We start from the raw sequence: 17,056 nt of genomic DNA, 5'->3' as shown, positions 1-17,056 counted from the left end.
GTAACGCGCCTCTACAGTCAGTTTATGAAATGTGCAAAAATGCGTGTGCGTGCATCTGTGTGTGTGTGTGTGTATCCATAACACTGCGAGTCTTGCGCTTCCCAGCTGTCACCTACCCTTCACAGCCATCCTTTTCAATACACATTAAAGCAGTGCTGCAGAAAGTTTAGTCACATTGTTGTTCTGAACGAAGCTTTCCACTGATCTGTTCCCTCGGTTCCCCCCCGCTCGATTGACGGCTGCCCTGTCAGTTTGTCGCGGCGCTTTAGAAAACACCAACGGCTCTCTGATGAAGTGCTTACAAAAGGTCATAGGGTGGAGGCGATGGAGAGGAGGGGAGCCGACTACTGAGAGAGAGGGAGGCAAGGGAGAAGGAAAGGGAGACGGGACGGAGTGAAGGAAAATCCATAACACAAATACAGCTGTCAGAAGCAATGCAGAGTTAGCAGGGGACACAGAAGACGCTCTGCTCGAACACAACAGGCTCACTTTCAACACTGCTCTGGTATTTCCTTCGGCTTCAGCCCACCATCTCATGTGCTCTACCTGGCTCTGCCGCTGACCTAATGACTCTTTCTCTCTCTCTGTGGACTCACACTTGATAGGTCCTAACTTCCCGATCTGTGCTCTCATTCTCCTTCAGCTCCAGCCATGGCCTCAGGTGCCAGGCGTACTCTAGAGAGGCTGATCTAATGCTTCCTCAGCTATAATGACCCACGCCTAAAAACCCACTCGCACTGCCGTTTCCTTCGCTTCTACCAGCCTTTCACTCATACGTTATATCTCTCGCTCCGTCCCTCTTCTGCTTCCCTTTCCCCCCCCGTGTCCATAGGAAACAGTCTCTTCCGCTCTGAGCTGCTGGGTCACTCCTTCCCACATCCATCAGCTGTTAATGGGCCCGTGCTCTGAGGAGATGGAGAAACATCTCTGAGCCACCCCACACTCACACACACATATAAAAGCTCATCTGAAACGCATGGAAATGTTAATGACCACAGGCTAAACCACTGTGTGAAGCAAAAATGATTAGCTTATCAATCAGAGGGAGAAAAGTGCGTAGATTTGAAAGAATGAGGTTGGGACTGCGAGCGGGGCTGCTGTCATCACAAATGCAATGACAGCTCTTTTAAAAGACACAAAAGGCTAAGGACAACAAAGGAAGAATTTCTCTCTCCCTCTCACAGGTGGTCAACTTCCTAATAACCACTTAAAGGCATCTTCCCGCTCCATTTTCTCTGCTGTCCTGCAACTTTCCTGCGCGACACCGCCTTCTGACCCGTCATTAAAAACACATCTCATCTTTGGAAAACGTGTGGGATTTATGATATGCACAGACCGACAGACACACACAACTATTCAGCCCTCGACTTCTCCTGAATAACAGGTTCAATTAGAACCACATGTATAATCAGGCCTCAGACTATAGCAATGTGGCGGCACTTTCACTGTGCAGTCAATCACTTCAATACACAACCAGAGCACTCCCCCACTTGATACATAACACCTTCATTTAATCCATTAATTTGTCAATTATATTTCATTAACATATTTTTAAAGAGGTAACAAGCCGTGATTGCTATTGTAATGCTACTCGGTGATTACACATGGAGACGTGTAGATTTCCATTTTTCAATTTTTTAAATCACAAAGAAAATCCCTAGAAATCTAAGATGTACTAAATTATAATATGATTCACTTTAAGACATGTTTAAACAATTGTCACAACCTATAGAATAGCTCATCCTACACCATTTTCACATTTAAAAGCCCCAAAAATGTTCAGCTCAAAAGCGCACACCGTAACGGAAGCTGCAGGATCAACACTTTCAATAATTCAATCTTTTCTTTTTTTTATGCTTTCGCTCCATGCACAGTGACATTTTTTGCTTTTCTCAAAACCCATCTAAAAGATATCGACAATTTAACCATTTCAGCTTTTTTGAGCAGGTAATGCACTGAAGTGCTGCAGTAGAAGTAAACCTGTGAGTATCCATCACAGGTCAAATCCTACATGTATAGCAGAGTTGTATACGGGTGCTCTTCAACATCACTTTGGTGCCAAAAGCCCACTCAGACTTGTGGGCTTGGGAGCAGGAGGGCTCTAATGAGGGGAGAGCGAGAGATGGAGAGACGGACAGGCGAGCCATCAACGCTACCGACGCACAGGACATTTAAAACTTCAAATACTGTCCATTTTCACTCAAGCAGGACAGGTGAATTGAGAAAAAGCACTCTTGTGCACACACACTCCCGCACTCAGATATATACACTCTTCCACACATACATTCACACACGCTCATGCTGGAGGTAAGGACTCTCTGAGTGAGTTTATGGACTAACACAATCATGTTGCTGGCTTTTAATCCTGCTTGAAGGGGTTTTAAAGCGCATGAGATTCACAGCCGTTAATGCCCGTCTCTAGACGGTCTCATACATGTGCCGGAGTCACACACCGGAACACAGTCACACACACACTGACCGGGCTGAAAATCATAATTTAAGTGATGTGTCAGTAAGCATAACAGAAACAATTGTCTGCTGGAGAACAGAGTCTGAAACTGATAAAAATCAGCAGCACATGAGCGACTCTTACAAACAATGAAACAAAACAGGACATGGAAAAGACACAGCTGTCGAGAGGAGGCAGGAAAAAAAGGCAAAGAAGGAAAAGTGTTGAGGCTAGTCAGATGAAAAAAGGTGGCAATGCTGAGGCAAACACACGGACGCACAATAGCCGACAGAGAGCAGAGAGTCAATCTGTCTCTGACACCTCTGGCTTCCTGCACACATACACTCTCCTTTAAAACCAAATTCTCAAAAACTCTTTTATCTCATTGTTTTATTTCCATGAAAAGCCTTTACCGATGTGATGAATTTGCAAAGCACATCATAAATTATAACTTTACAATGAGCTGTTACTGTTGGTAAATGCTGCAGTGTTCAAGTAGAAGTCATTAAAAAAAAAAAAGTCCTCTACCTATCAGCAGTGTCTCGCTGTTCTCCCTGAGCTTTATATTTGTTTCTTTTGAAGGTTTGTCAGGCCATTTTAAATAAAATGTACAATTCACTAAATTGTTCAGTAATCTGAATTTTGTTGGAAATCCAAACATGGTTGTTTTACAGTATTTGAGACATGTCAGCTGCCGAGCCTTCACTGTGCCAGAGAGAATTGAAGCAGCTGGAAGAACATGTAGCTACATGAATTTTTTAAAGAAAGTCAAAACTGGATTTTTCCCCCCCATGTTCCTGGAAAATCATTTCAGCAAATTCAGCATTTAAGAATTATCTAACTGTGAGATGCTGTCAGCTTACATTTGTGCTAATTGTTGTCACACTATAAAAATTGATTCAGGTGTACAGAAATGCAAATTGTGGACCAGTTGCATTTCTGTCTTTGTAAAAATAAAAAAATCTTAAAATTCAGATATTGATCAAAATGTGCTGATTTAAAAAAAACATTTAAAACATTGATGCAGATTTTTATGAAGGCTTCGCATGAATGTGTTATTCATCTAGGGGAAATAAACTTTTTTCCTAATTCTGCAAACACCTTACTCCTGGGACTCGAAGCCACCACAAAATACCTGCTTTCCTGTCTGACACCAGAAATGTGACAAGGTCATAAAACGTGATGAAGAGCTTTTTCATTCCCGCTGGATCTTCTATTAAAGTGCAATTAAAAGTGTGTCATCGCGTCGCGGAAATGCCACCACAGAGGACAGGAGGGGGGTGGTGGGGGGGGGGGGGGGGGAAGGGGGGACACAACAGGAGAGAGAGGACACAGTAAATAAAATTAATTATGCCAAATGCCCCGGCGCCCATCAATCACGGGGCAATAATGCCCGTGTCAGGGTGTGCACCCACACGGCCTGTATGCTTTCTCTCAATGACAGACAACTAACAGCGATTAATTGTCGTTTCATCTCTCCCTCTTTTTTGTCTGAACCCTTCCATCACGCGGGACATGAGTCCATCTGACATGAGGGAATGTTGTGATGTTTCATATTTGATTTCTTTAGTTTTATTTTTAGGTGGGAAAGAAGAAAATAACAACTTATTTTTAACAACACTTAAGTAGATGTTACATGTTTTGTGTTGTGGGCAGTCCCGCAAATTAAGGGTGGATTTTAATCTGTTTATGTCATTATAAAATGTTATTTTAAAAATTATAGTTCCGGTAATACTTCTTGTTTTCTCTATGAAGAAAATATAATTTTCCTTTGTGGTGTAGGCTGAGTTCAGGCGGTTTGTGACTGCAAAAAGAAAGGGAAAACATGGGTCATGCAGAGGTTCCATATAGACTTTAACCCCCTTAATTTCTAAATGTATAACATTGTCTAAGTTTGTTTTAAATATGTGGGCCTCTTTGTATAGGTTTTCATATAGAACGTTTTATTTTTATTTAGTGCCATCAGTTGTGAATTATGAATAAATCAAACGCATCGGTGTTATAATGCACTAATTATCACTGTCAAATTAGATCCGTTTTAATATTATCCGTTCAACTTTTATTATGATTTAACAACTTTTCTTCACGTCCTGCTGTTAAAACCCTCAGTTTAAGGCCTTTATTGTTATTTATTTAATCCGGTGAGATTATATGGAAACAACAAAAAAACTCTGAGGCTACTTAACGCGGTTCCGATTTCAAAAGTCAAAATGGTTTGAAAAGAAAGTCCCCTGACCTATTGACAATGCCCCAAAAAAAGAATGTTCCCCTATGGTTAAACAAGGGGTGTATATCCTCGGTTAAGGATTTAGAGCCTTTTTTAATTAAAAAAGTTATCGTTACATTTTCCAAAACAAAATGGATATAATAGGAGACAGTGCTCAACGGCTGAGAGTTAAACAGGTAAAGCGATGACAAAGCACTCTCACACGGGTGTGTAAAATGATCACCACATAACCTACGGTGGTGTTTATTATCAAATCCCTTAACAAGCGCTAATAATGGCCACGCAAAATTAAATTCTTGCCTCCATTCAAATCCCGACATTTTAGTTAATCCTAACCTGAGACACTTTGTGTTGTTCCTCGGACAATGACACTTTCTATAAGCACCGGTCGCTCAGTGCACTAAACTGCTTCGATCAATTATAAGAGTTCAGATAAATTGACCATTAAAATAAACCTCGTTTGAAATGAAGCACAGTTTGACTCTGTGTATAACACGTGTGGAAGTTGGGAAGAAATCGCAAGAAAGTGGATGCACCTCTATTGTAGAAATTGATGAAAACTTCAAAGAGGATTTAAAAACGTGGCTGATAAGTTTAGCATTCAACGATCCGGTGAAAAGAAAGTTACAATGTAACATGAGGGAAGTCACAAAGAGGGAAACACCGCGTGTGCCAGCCTTTATAATACTCTCTAATACTGTAATATATTTTAAGGCTGACTTGGAGATGTTTCACAAACAATGTGCGATGAAAAAGTTGAAGTTCGAGTTGTTTTTGCCTTTTACTAGACTAATGTGTGTGTCAGAGAGTTTCAATGGAAGCACACAGTGAGGAAAGAGTGAGGAAGGTTAAAACAAAGTGGGAAAGGAGAGTGTAGATAATGCATCAACCTGTTCTCTTGTTTTCTGAAGAAGTCAACTTTCACGCCAGTGGTTGGACCATGTGGACAGCCCCGCTTCTGCTCCTCGAGCCCCCGATGCGTCCACTCTCTCGCGGCGACAAAGGGGGACACAAACCGACGAAAAAAATCTCAAAAAAAGAAAAATGGAAAGGAACAGAGAGGGGAGAGAGAGACAGAGAAATCTAGGATCTAAGACCGCAGGACCATTACTTTAAACGACAAAGCGTGCTCGTTAGTCCTTTCCTTTTCCCTTTTGTGTGCGTCCTCTCTCCTCGGAGTGGCCCCTCTGGAGTGAAGTCAGAACAATACTGCCGCTAAAACTCTGGCACTGTGCGCAAGTTGCCGCGGAGAAAGCGCGCAGCTTCTCGTCTTGTTTTGTTGCGTCTGCTTCCCCTCGCTATCTCTTCGAGAGGCTTCTTCAGCGCGAACAAGCTCTCCACCGGTCCTCACTTTTTGGCATCCCGTCTGTTGCTTGCTCGTTCGCTGGAAATCAGGGTTGAATCACTAGGGCTGTGCGAGTGAACGAGTGTGGAGTGTGTGTGTTGCGAGAGGGACAGTTTGCTGCTGCGCTAACCGTAATTACTCTAAAGCAGGTGCGCGTTTTTCAAATCGCTTGCCCTATCCTCGCAAAGCCCTGGCGCACAATAGGAAAACAGCAGCCGGTTTTGAGGTTCTCTCTCTCTCTCTCTCTCTCTCTCTCCCAGGTGTGTGTGTGTGTGTGTGTGTGTGTTGTGTGTGTGTGTGTGTGTGTGTGTGTGTGTGTGTGTGTGTGTGTGTGTGTGTGTGCGCGTGTGTGTGCGTGTGCGTGTAAGGGGAAGGCACTGATCTTTTGACCTCCCTTTGCATCCCGGCTGAGTTGTGCTATTGTGGAGGCAGAGAGGAACAGATGTTAGCCTGCACAGAGTTTGAGCTCAAAAACCGTCAGAAACAAAGCACGATCACACAAACTGAAGCAGCCTGATATTTAAAAACACTTTGATTTTCTTTAAACACTTGTTCATTTCAGAGTTTTAAAAATGTGCATCGGTTTATATACAATTTAAATAAAGTCTATTTTTCTACATTTTTCGCTCTTGAAACACCTTTTAGTGATACAAGTTTCATCTATTGACTGCATGGAAGCTATTATTGATTAGTGCCAAAAAGATTTACCACAACCTAAGAAATGCTGCATTCAACAAATAAAAAAAAGGCATAAAATAATTTCAAATGGGTTATTTCTTGTTTTACACTTACCTTGCGAATAGACAGTTATATTGTGATTGGACCATTTTTACTGTCTCCCTACTCACTATGTCCTTTATGTATTTTGGAAGCCTGACAAATCCTTTTGCAGAGTTATTACCACCTTTTTTTCTTCACCTCACCACCACATTCATTTACTAATTGACAGCATAATCAGTGTTGAGATTACTGTCTCTGATGAAATTTGGAAATTACATCATACCTGTCGCAGAAAAAGTGAGAGAAAAAAAAGAGTGCCATAACTCATAAGAAGATCTTAGAATAATTTTGCTTTGGCCATTAAATGAGATTCTGCCCCCCTGCCTTTGCTCTATCTGAGCTTTTACCATTGGAAAATGATGGCAGTCCATCACAGCACCACCCAACAATGGGCCACGGCCGCAGTAAATCACAACACATTCATTAGCACGATCAATACCACTAAAATATGTGTGTATGTGTGCAAATGTTTAGGGTGTGTGTTTGTGTGTGTGAATCTAACTACTATATGAGCACCCATATTTTATTTTATACTCACCTCTCTTCTGAGCCTGACAGTGTCTTTTGCCAGGAACACTTTGTTATATATCTCCAATAAATCTCAAGAGGAGTGGCGGGCGCTAATGTGAGGAACTGGACGGTGATCAGTGATGCTTTTTAAGTGGCCGTTATCATCAAGGTGCACTTCCAAGTTTGATTGAAAAAATGAGACGGTGTTATTAAAAGAAAGTTTATAACTGGACACCAGTGTGGGTACGTATAATCTCTATAGTGACAAACAACCTCAATCTTATGATGTGTCTGATTTGATTATAATCCCCATTAGTAACTGAAACAGCTACTCTTCCTGGGGTCAACAGATAATACACTAACAGACAAATGATAGGAAAATAATATACAAGAGAAGAACAATAGAGGGCGAAGAGAATGAATCATCTTTGTGCTTGCTGTTGTGTAACTGTTGACATTTTTACTCAAGATATCAATCACCCACGCCTGTTTGGAGAATCATGATTTGTTGTTATTTGCCTGTTTTAGCTCATTGTTGCATACAATTACAAGATTAAACAGAGCACAGGAAACTCAATAAGACTCCGCACTGCCTAAATAAAGCCGAGCCAGGCTGGGCCGAAACCGGAAAAAAAAAAAAAAGGGCTGGCATGGACATCTTAAGTCCACACCTTCCTTCTTGTTCTCGGTGAAAAGAGAAAAGCGCTGTTTGGCCCTCTCACCCATCTCCAATTCCCATTTAGGAACCCTTCTCTCCCTGTTAATCAGGGGAAATAATTATCAAAGTGGACAGGTAATTAAATTAAAACATAAGTGGCTACATGAGCTGGGTTGGCTGTACTACAAGGTTTCCCCTGGCTTAATTAAGGAGAAATATGGGAGAGCTCACCCACAGTGTCACAGCGCTGGAAAAAAGGCGGAAAAAAAAGCTCCTGCCACTAACTTGAATAACTCAATCTGATCCCTTAAACGCAGGATTTTAGATTGATAAAAGAAAAAGAACTGATTCTGGCCTGAGTGGAAATGTGGGGGAGAATTCCTCTCCAGTGCTCATTCCTGAACGTATCAGCCCCGCAGACCATGTTGTTTGTTTGCGTATGAGAGCAAAAGCACATGTGTGGCAGAGGAGCGTGAGGCGAGGGAGCGCAGAAATGTGTGGTAGACGCATTAAAATCTGCAAGCTTTAGCAGCCATCTGGGAATAATGTCGTAAAATAAAGACACAATAAAATAAAACTTACTGCTGTTGATGTTTACAAACAACCCCCACAAAATCTCCACAATGCCTTGAGAGACAAACCCAAAGAGAGGTCTCACAACACACACACACACAGCCACACACATACACAAATAAACAGACCCAGAGCAGTAAAGCAGCGCAGAGACCATATTATCCAAACATTCACAAACACACTCATATGGGCCCACACCCACTTTGGTACACATATGAGTGTGCATGTTTACAAATAAAAAGACAAAGTGGGAAGGCTGCATATGCACACTCACATAAACAAACACACACACACAAACAAACACACACACACACAAATACCACTGCCGCCTCTGTGGTTATGCAAAAGACAACAGAAGACTGTCTGAAACTGCTTTTCTCAAGGCTGGGTGTATTACAATAATAAATGACTGGGTGTGCGTGTGTGTGTGTGTGCATGTGCGTGTGCGTGTGCGTGTGCGTGTGTGTGTTGTGTGTGTGTGTGTGTGTATAGCCTCATTGCAGACAATAGTTTCAGCATCGCTCTCCGAATATACTCTGATTGCTGGAAGACAATCAACACCTTCTTTCCATTAGCAGGTGTTTCATAAACATGTTTACTGTCACAGCTGCTACGTGTCTCACAAACACAGACACACACACACAAACACACTAAAGTGAGACATGCTAAGAGTGTGTTTATCACTACTCTCTCCTTTCCTTGGCCTTTAGTTGGAAGGGAATAATTAGGGAGTCCCAGCCAAGGCAGTGGTGTACGTGTTAACAAGCTGTTTTAACACACACTCACACACTTCTTCCCATAGGCAGGGATAGCCACAGAGAGCAAGAGAGGATCTTGTTCTATGCCTCAAGGACTCACTTCATTTTGAAACACCTCTGACCCACAAGTGGAGTCCAAAAACAAGCCTTTAGCCCGGATTGTGTGTTAATCTGACAGGTACAGACATCAGCAAGGCTCAAACAGAACAGCCAAGACTGCACCTGAAGAGTTAAAAAATAAAAAAGCCAGGGAACTATTCATTCTAAATAACATCCTCTCTTCAAAAAATTAAGTAAAAAATAGAGGAATGTATTTATGGATGAAGGATCAACCGTCAAATAATTTCCATCGTACGCAACCTATTCTAACTTTATTAGGGAATGTTGCTGTAATGAAACACCCTTGGAGTTTGAGCTTTTTGGGAGATACCATTAGATTCCAGTTCATATGCATTGATGCATCAGAGAGCAATGGAGATTTACTTCTGCCAATGAGTGTGTGTGTTCTGATGTTCTGGCAGTAAAGTGATTTAATTACACCACATCTGAGGCAGTGAATGTACATACACACATTCCCACACACACATGATTGTATGTTACACACTGACATGAGGAGGAGGAAAGGGAAGGAAGGAAACTGTTGACAAGTGTTTGAAAATGCAAGTTATTAGAATTTTTATGCGGCGTAAGAGTGACTGTACACACCTGGGATTCAAAGAAGGAAAGGGAAATGGAGATTATGGATGATTTTAATACATAACGCTTTATGTTACACGTGTTCTTTTCTAATTTGTACTTACATGTCACTTTCTTAGCTTTATATTTTTTATAAAATGCATTTGCTTTGCCGTTTTGAATATCATATGCACATTGTTTTGTAAAACTTACAATATATCTGTGGTAGCTTTAAGGTAAAACTTGAGCATGATAAACTTGAGCGGTTAACATAACATATGGCTTATTAGGAGTTATATAAAAATGACTATAGTTAAAAACCAATGTAGGGCTCAAAGTACATTTACTCAAGTACTGCTCTTTAGTACAATTATGATTCACATGGTTTTACTTGTTTTTTTTAACTATATATTTTACATTTAAGAAGCCAATATTGTACTTTTTCACTAAACTAACCTTTGGCGCTAGGGTTTTAATATCTTAGTTACCAGTTAATTAGCCATTTTTAATTCAGATACATTTTACAAAAAGAAATCATCAAATGAATTATGATGGATTACTATGGATTAGGCACCCTGCAGTGGTTGGAATTATCCCATCGTTACCAGCAGTACATTAGTGGTTCTTATACATTAATACATAACAAATCTAAGAATATAACATTTTAGTGAGATGGGCCATTCTGCATTATTACTTTTGACACTTAAAGCATATATTGATGCTAATGCTTCTACTTAAGTACAGTGCAAATATGAATGCAGGACTTTTGCTTAAGTGAGAGATTATACTTCTTCAAACGCTGGTTAATGGGTCAAGTTAACCCAGGACTCTGTCTGTACAATATCCATCCAAACTGGGTCAATTTTATCCAGCGATATTTAAGTGTGTGGCTGTGTGTGACACGACCTCAATGACGCCACACGCAGGGCGACATGACGGAACTGTGCCACTCTTCATGTCCGTCTGTCCATTTATGTGTAACTCAATCCAAGACATTCAGGATATATCCCTGAAACCCTATCCCTTCATCTGCTCACATGCAGGACATACAAACATACGTCAAGAAGACACACACAAACACACAAACCGACACACACTTTGAGCTTTCCAGTCCCTCCCTCGGTGCGATCTTGTATCAAAGCAAACAAATGACATGCTGTCTTCTCCTCTCTCCCCCCACTGTCTTTTTTGATGTGTGGTTGTGTAAAATGACACGCCGTATCTCTCCAGCTGACATTATCACTCGCCAGCGCGCTCACATCTTCCGGGCCGCACGCCTTTCCCACAGGACTCCCTACAGCAGGGGTCTTTGTCTCTGAAAGCATCGCACACACACACACTCACACACACAGAAAGATGTGGAAAAGCCTCTATGATTTTACCTCTGCATTGTGCCGTCAGTGACTGGTCCGAGGAAGGAGAGAGGCTGGGACGGAGGGATGGAGAGGAAGATAGGATTGACTTTCTGTAGCAACCTTTACAGTGTGTGTGTTTTTCTCTTTTTTGAAGATGGGATGTATGGCATTTCTCTGCAGAGGATTTTTTTTAACGCAGCAGAGAGAGATGTAACCCGGAGAGCTCTGTCACATTAGTGTTAAGCTGACATATATAACAGCCCTGATACAATAACCAGCTCAAGACTCTATCACAAATGTGGCGATGGGTTGATAGATGGCAGGGAAAGTGTTTGTTTCAAAGGAACAAAATTGAAAAGTGAAGAAGATAACATGAAAAAAGTACAGTAAAATCTATTTTCATGTGGCTTTTAAACGCAAAATGAAAGTTATTTTATATTTATATAATGTGTTAGAAAGAGGAAAAATCTAAAGGTGACAGACATGTACAAATGGACAAAAAAGTATAGGTACAAATAAAATAAAAACATATTACCAATGAAGCTTCATCCCATTAATCTCCACGCTGGCTGAACTCCTTGTCCTTTACCGAGCACATCAAAGGAGCCCCAATTGAAACACAAATACAATAAATGAAAGCACTATAACGTTATTGACATTGAAAATACACCATTTTCTTTCAGTTATTTCAAACAAGCCACCTTGTCCCCCCACAATGATTCAAGAGTTTTTTTTTGTCCCCTTGTGTTATCAAAAGATCTCCGTAAATGTTAAGAAAACTTCGCTTAATTGAGCTGAATCAAATACAAATATTTAATCCTGTAGTTTTCACAACCTTGGAGGCTTCACATCATTGAATGCAATTTTTCATATAAGTTTTGAACTGGAATTCACTATGACTGGTTGGGGACATTGACCAGATCGGTTTGTCTGAGTGAACTGTGGTTGTGAAAGGCTCAATGATTTCCTTCTTTTAGCCATCTTGAAGGAAACACACTGAAACATGCCCATCGTTACAGCGACAAGGATGCAGCGGCAGTCTGTTCATGAATATGACTCGTTTTTATTTTGTCCTTGTGTTTTTCTTTAAAAGACATACACACAGAAAATGTGCCATGGATGGACAAAAAACATATTTTTTTAAATATGCAAGCATTTATTCAGCTTCTCTGCTTGGATTGAAGTGCACTTACAACAAACTTCAAGATGATCTGGAATTAATCATAAAAACACACAAAGCAATCATATGTTAAGTTAAGTCAAATGTGTATTTATGAATATATATTTAAATAAACACAACTTTTTATGTTTTGTAAGTATTTAAATATGAATAAATCTTTAAACACAAATAAAACATAAAATAAAAAACATCCCCTGACCACCCCACCAATGACGAATTAAATAAAGCTCATATGTGCTTATTTGAAGCTGATGTGTTATAAGGTTTAAGAGATTTTTATAAAGAAACAAAAAGACACTTTCAGCCAAAAGAAGTCTTCATGTTCATTCAATACCTTTTTCATTTTCGACAAAAACGCTTACATCTGTGAAGGTTAACATTTCCAGCATAGCGGGATAGTAACAATTACTGTTACACATCCAGGATGTGAGAAATGCACATTAGATTCCATCAGCCTTTCAGCATTACAGGTCACTTGTGTGTGTGGGTGGGACAGGGACCTGAGTGTGTGTGTGTGTGTGTGTGTGTGTGTGTGTGTGTGTGTGTGTGTGTGTGTGTGTGTGTGTGTGTGTGTGTGTGTGTGTGTGTGTGTGTGTGTGTGTGTGTGTGTGTGTGTGTGTGTGTGTGTGTGCGTGTGCATGTGCGTGTGCACTGCGGAGAGGAAAAGAAAGCGGATGAAGGGCATCAGAGGTCGTCAAATTGCCACGGTGCTTTTTTGTCCTGTCAAATGCTCATGCGAGTCAGTCTTGAGTGAATTTCAATAATCATCCTGAAGGACTTTTCTTCTTGGGCCACATTCTGCTAAATGTATCTCTCTGCTTCTAATTCCCCTTCACAATACGTCTGGCTCAGGCTACTCATCATGTCATTGGTCCCTTTTCTATTCCCCTGTGTTTGATTCTGACAAATACATGGATTATCGGCCAGGGGGATTTTTAAATATATGGCTAATGTGAGCTTTCATGCCTGTGCTTTAATCTGCGGAGTATTTAAAACCAATCTTAAGGACGGGAGAAAACGCAGAGGTCAGGCTTTTTCCTGCGCCCCGTGCCGGAGAAAACGAGAGGGAGCGAGATTGGGAGAGGGCGACGGTGTTCAAAGTGAAAATGGAAGTGAGGAAAAGGGAAGTAAGAGAAAGACAATAATTTCACTTCTATTTAAATTCCATCCAGGATTAACTGTGGATTCGCAGGTATCAAACCTCATCTGGCACGGCGACTAAAGAGAAAGAGAAAGTTGGTCTCCTCGCTGTGTCGGTGTGTGATAGAAATAAAGAGAGAAAGATGCGTGGGTAGCGGTGCTTCCCTCTCCCTTTTTTCACTTATCTTGTGCCCTCCTATCCCAAGGAAATTGGACGTTAAATGCAAAAATATATCTCACATTTGGGGGCAATGACACAGTAGTGTGAGGGATGAAAGCTCCATCATGTGTCTGTCCGGCTGCTCCGCTGTCAGAATGACATTTACAATTCAAACGCTTTCCACTCCTTATTACTGTCTTTCTTCCACCTTTTCTTTCATCTTTCTCCTTGTTTCTGTTCCTCTCTTGTCCTCGTGTCTCCTGTCCTCTCTTCCCTCTTCCTCTCTTGTCATCTTGTGTACATATGAAAGGCAGACGGGGCCTTTGGCAGCCAGTCAAACAGGAACGAGTGTGTGTGTGTGTGTGTGTCTGTGAGAGTGCGTGTTGGGCTAAAGAGCAGAGGGTGATTTGCAGCATTACCTCTACAGCTTTAAACTGCATCGAGCAACTTGCAGACCTTTTTTTATGACTGTGATATGAGGTACTTAACATATTACTGCCATAAAGTGCAACAGACGCAGGGGTCGAGGAACTTGCACACACAGACACGCACGCACACCAAAGAGGGCTGGTGGTGGAGTTGGAGACAGATGTATGTATAAGCCGGGCGAAGTTTTTATGATACGGACTCATGCGTTTCACCCGGGATAGTAAAGTGGGCCAAGGCTGATATGATCTGATACACTTGTTTGCTCGCCAACCATACAATCACAGTCTTTCCCCGCTGAGGAAGCATTCAAACTGCTATTTGAACATCAATGCAGCATGCAAATAACATTCACCACCCCTTTTCACATCAGATAAGATAACCCACAACGCCGCGTCGAGCAGCGCAGAGATGTGCTTTGCATCCTAAGGCTACGCGGCTGTTACAAAACATCATAATGAGCCCTCTCAGCAAGTTCCTTTGGAAAAAAAGAGGAAGAAGTTAGTTAGTTTGTATAGTGTGTGTGTGTGTGCGTGTGCGTGTGCGTGTGCGTGTGCGTGTGCGTGTGTGTGTGTGTATGTGTGCGTGTGTGCGTGTGTGTGTGTGTGTGTGTGTGTGTGTGTGTGTGTGTGTGTGTGTGTGTGTGTGTGTGTGTGTGCGTGTGTGTGTTGTGTGTGTGTGTGTGTGTGTGTGTGTGTGTGTGTGTGTGTGTGTGTGTGTGTGTGTGTGTGTGTGTTGTAAAAGCCCACAGAGATGTAATGGTAAGAGAGAAGGAGATGGATGGAGGATTAGAGAGGGGACTGGAGGGGTGAGGAGGCCCTTTAATTTGGAAAGTTTGATGGGAATGACGCACATCTGGCTCCCCGAGATGATGGATTCTGCTACACATGCAATATGGGAAAGTGATCCGGCCTTCTTTTGCTTTTGTCTATCTTCTCCCTCCTTCTGCAGTCCACAGTCCCTTAGCTAAGCCTTCCATATCATCAACACGCAACAGATTTTTTCAAACCTCGCCTCTCGCTCCCTTCACTTCCTCCTTCCTGCTGCACTGACTCCTTCAGTTGCCGAGCTGCAGCACCACGTCTCAGCCCGAGGCTCTCGTGTGATACGTGAGAGAAAGTCACAGCTCTGTCCAGCACACTCAAAACATATTAACCAAGCTTCAGAATCTAATATGTTTTGCTGATTGCCATTTTATGATAATTTTAATTTGCGAGAAGAGAACACATCCATCAGCTGTACATGTGTGGCCAGGCGTTATAAAATAATTCTTAATTTTCGCTCAGTTTCATGCCCCAATTAACATTTTGGTAGTATTTGCAGTTTGTCTAGAGCATACAATGTTTGTGTTTACTATTGAAGTGATAATCTCTGGGGACTGTGAGCACATTTATCAATGTGTTCAGAGCCTGAACACAATGAGAGACACAGACAAATTGAAATAACATGATTTTATTCCATCATAAGATCCAGAATGTTTTATTGTCTGTGCAATTAGCTAAGTAGCTTTTTTGTGTTGCTTTAGAACTGTCAGTGTTTCAGTGTTCCAGGAAAGGTACTCATATCTGGTTGAAATTTGTCAAATGATGACTTTTGAATGTGTGGTGAAAGGATTAGTTATATGCAAGGTCTCCTGTTCATTACCTATTTGCGTTGCAGTACCAGGTGAGTGCAGGTGTCTCAGTGTGATATTGTTTTAGATAATTAGTCAAGTGCTAGTGTGTGTGTGTGTGTGTGTGTGTGTATGTGTGTGTGTGTGTGTGTGTGTGTGTGTGTGTGTGTGTGTGTGTGTGTGTGTGTGTGTGTGTGTGTGTGTGTGTGTGTGTGTGTGAGGCAGGGTGATCAATACAGTTTGTACTGTAGCAAGTGGTGTACTTAGAACTCTTTCTACTAAAAGCCGCCACAGCAAAGTGTACGAATAAAACTTTAAAGCATGAAATTATTAGCATCAAAATATAATTAAAGCACTTAATGTAAACCCATTTCAAAATAATGTAAATTATATTACTGGATTATAAATCCAATTAATGTGTTCATCACTTTAAATTTGCAGCTGTTACAGAGCTAATCCCCCCCACCCCCTTTAATAAGAATAGAGCCTGCTCCCTAAATACCCTATACTACACTAAATAAAATCATATTTGATGTGTTGATTATATTTTCTACTATTAATCCTAATCTGCAAAATAAAATGACATCAAAGTTAAATTATAAATGAATTGAGTAAGAAATACAATATTACAATATATACTGTATATACATATATATATAACGTTATGATGTGTAATTACAGTTCAGGAGTATATAAAATGTTTTGGATGTCTCCGTTTGTACCTCCTTGAACATACATTTGTGCATTTTAAGAAATAAAATCCAACAGAGCCATTAGTTCACAGGCATGACGTAATCTTCATTATCGGTTTTCCTATATGCAGATTTTAATGTAATTTAATTCATAAACATGTTGACATTTTGCCTGTCTGCTGGTAATTGCTGTGCATATAAATTCATTTTATAATAGCTATTGTTATCAGTAAATTTAAAGCAAACTCACCTCCATGTCATGAAGGAAAGAAGTAAACATTATTACACATGTTAAGGTGAACATTTCATTTGAATGTTTAAAGACTTTTAAATCAGTTCAGTCATATTGGTGGGAGGAAAAAGATATTTCAATGTCAAAACTAGCACTACCAAATTGTAAAAATACTCTATTACAAGTAAATGTCCTGCATCTAAATCCAAACAAAAAAACATTTGAATTTAGAATTGCCTCAAAATGTAAGTACTCATTATGTGTTATGGCCCATTTTAGAATGA

The 17,056-nt window shown here is 40.9% G+C and overlaps 1 protein-coding gene across 3 annotated transcripts in view; it reads right to left on the bottom strand.

Annotated features, from left to right (window-relative positions):
- The window catches only part of foxp4 (forkhead box P4), a 91,920-nt gene extending 85,754 nt beyond the window's left edge, over positions 1 to 6,166 (bottom strand). For all 3 annotated transcript variants that reach the window (XM_034135020.1, XM_034135022.1, XM_034135021.1), the window contains exon 1: positions 5,567 to 6,166. The gene's annotated coding sequence lies outside the window, so the exon portion shown is untranslated. The remainder of the gene's footprint in view (positions 1 to 5,566) is intronic.
- Positions 6,167 to 17,056: the final 10,890 nt, after the last annotated feature.

The sequence above is a fragment of the Trematomus bernacchii genome, unplaced genomic scaffold (assembly GCF_902827165.1).
Source record: "Trematomus bernacchii unplaced genomic scaffold, fTreBer1.1, whole genome shotgun sequence".
NCBI classification, from domain to species: Eukaryota; Metazoa; Chordata; class Actinopteri; order Perciformes; family Nototheniidae; genus Trematomus; species Trematomus bernacchii.
Note: the sequence above shows the minus strand (reverse complement) of the source record. Positions and strands in the feature narration are given on the sequence as shown.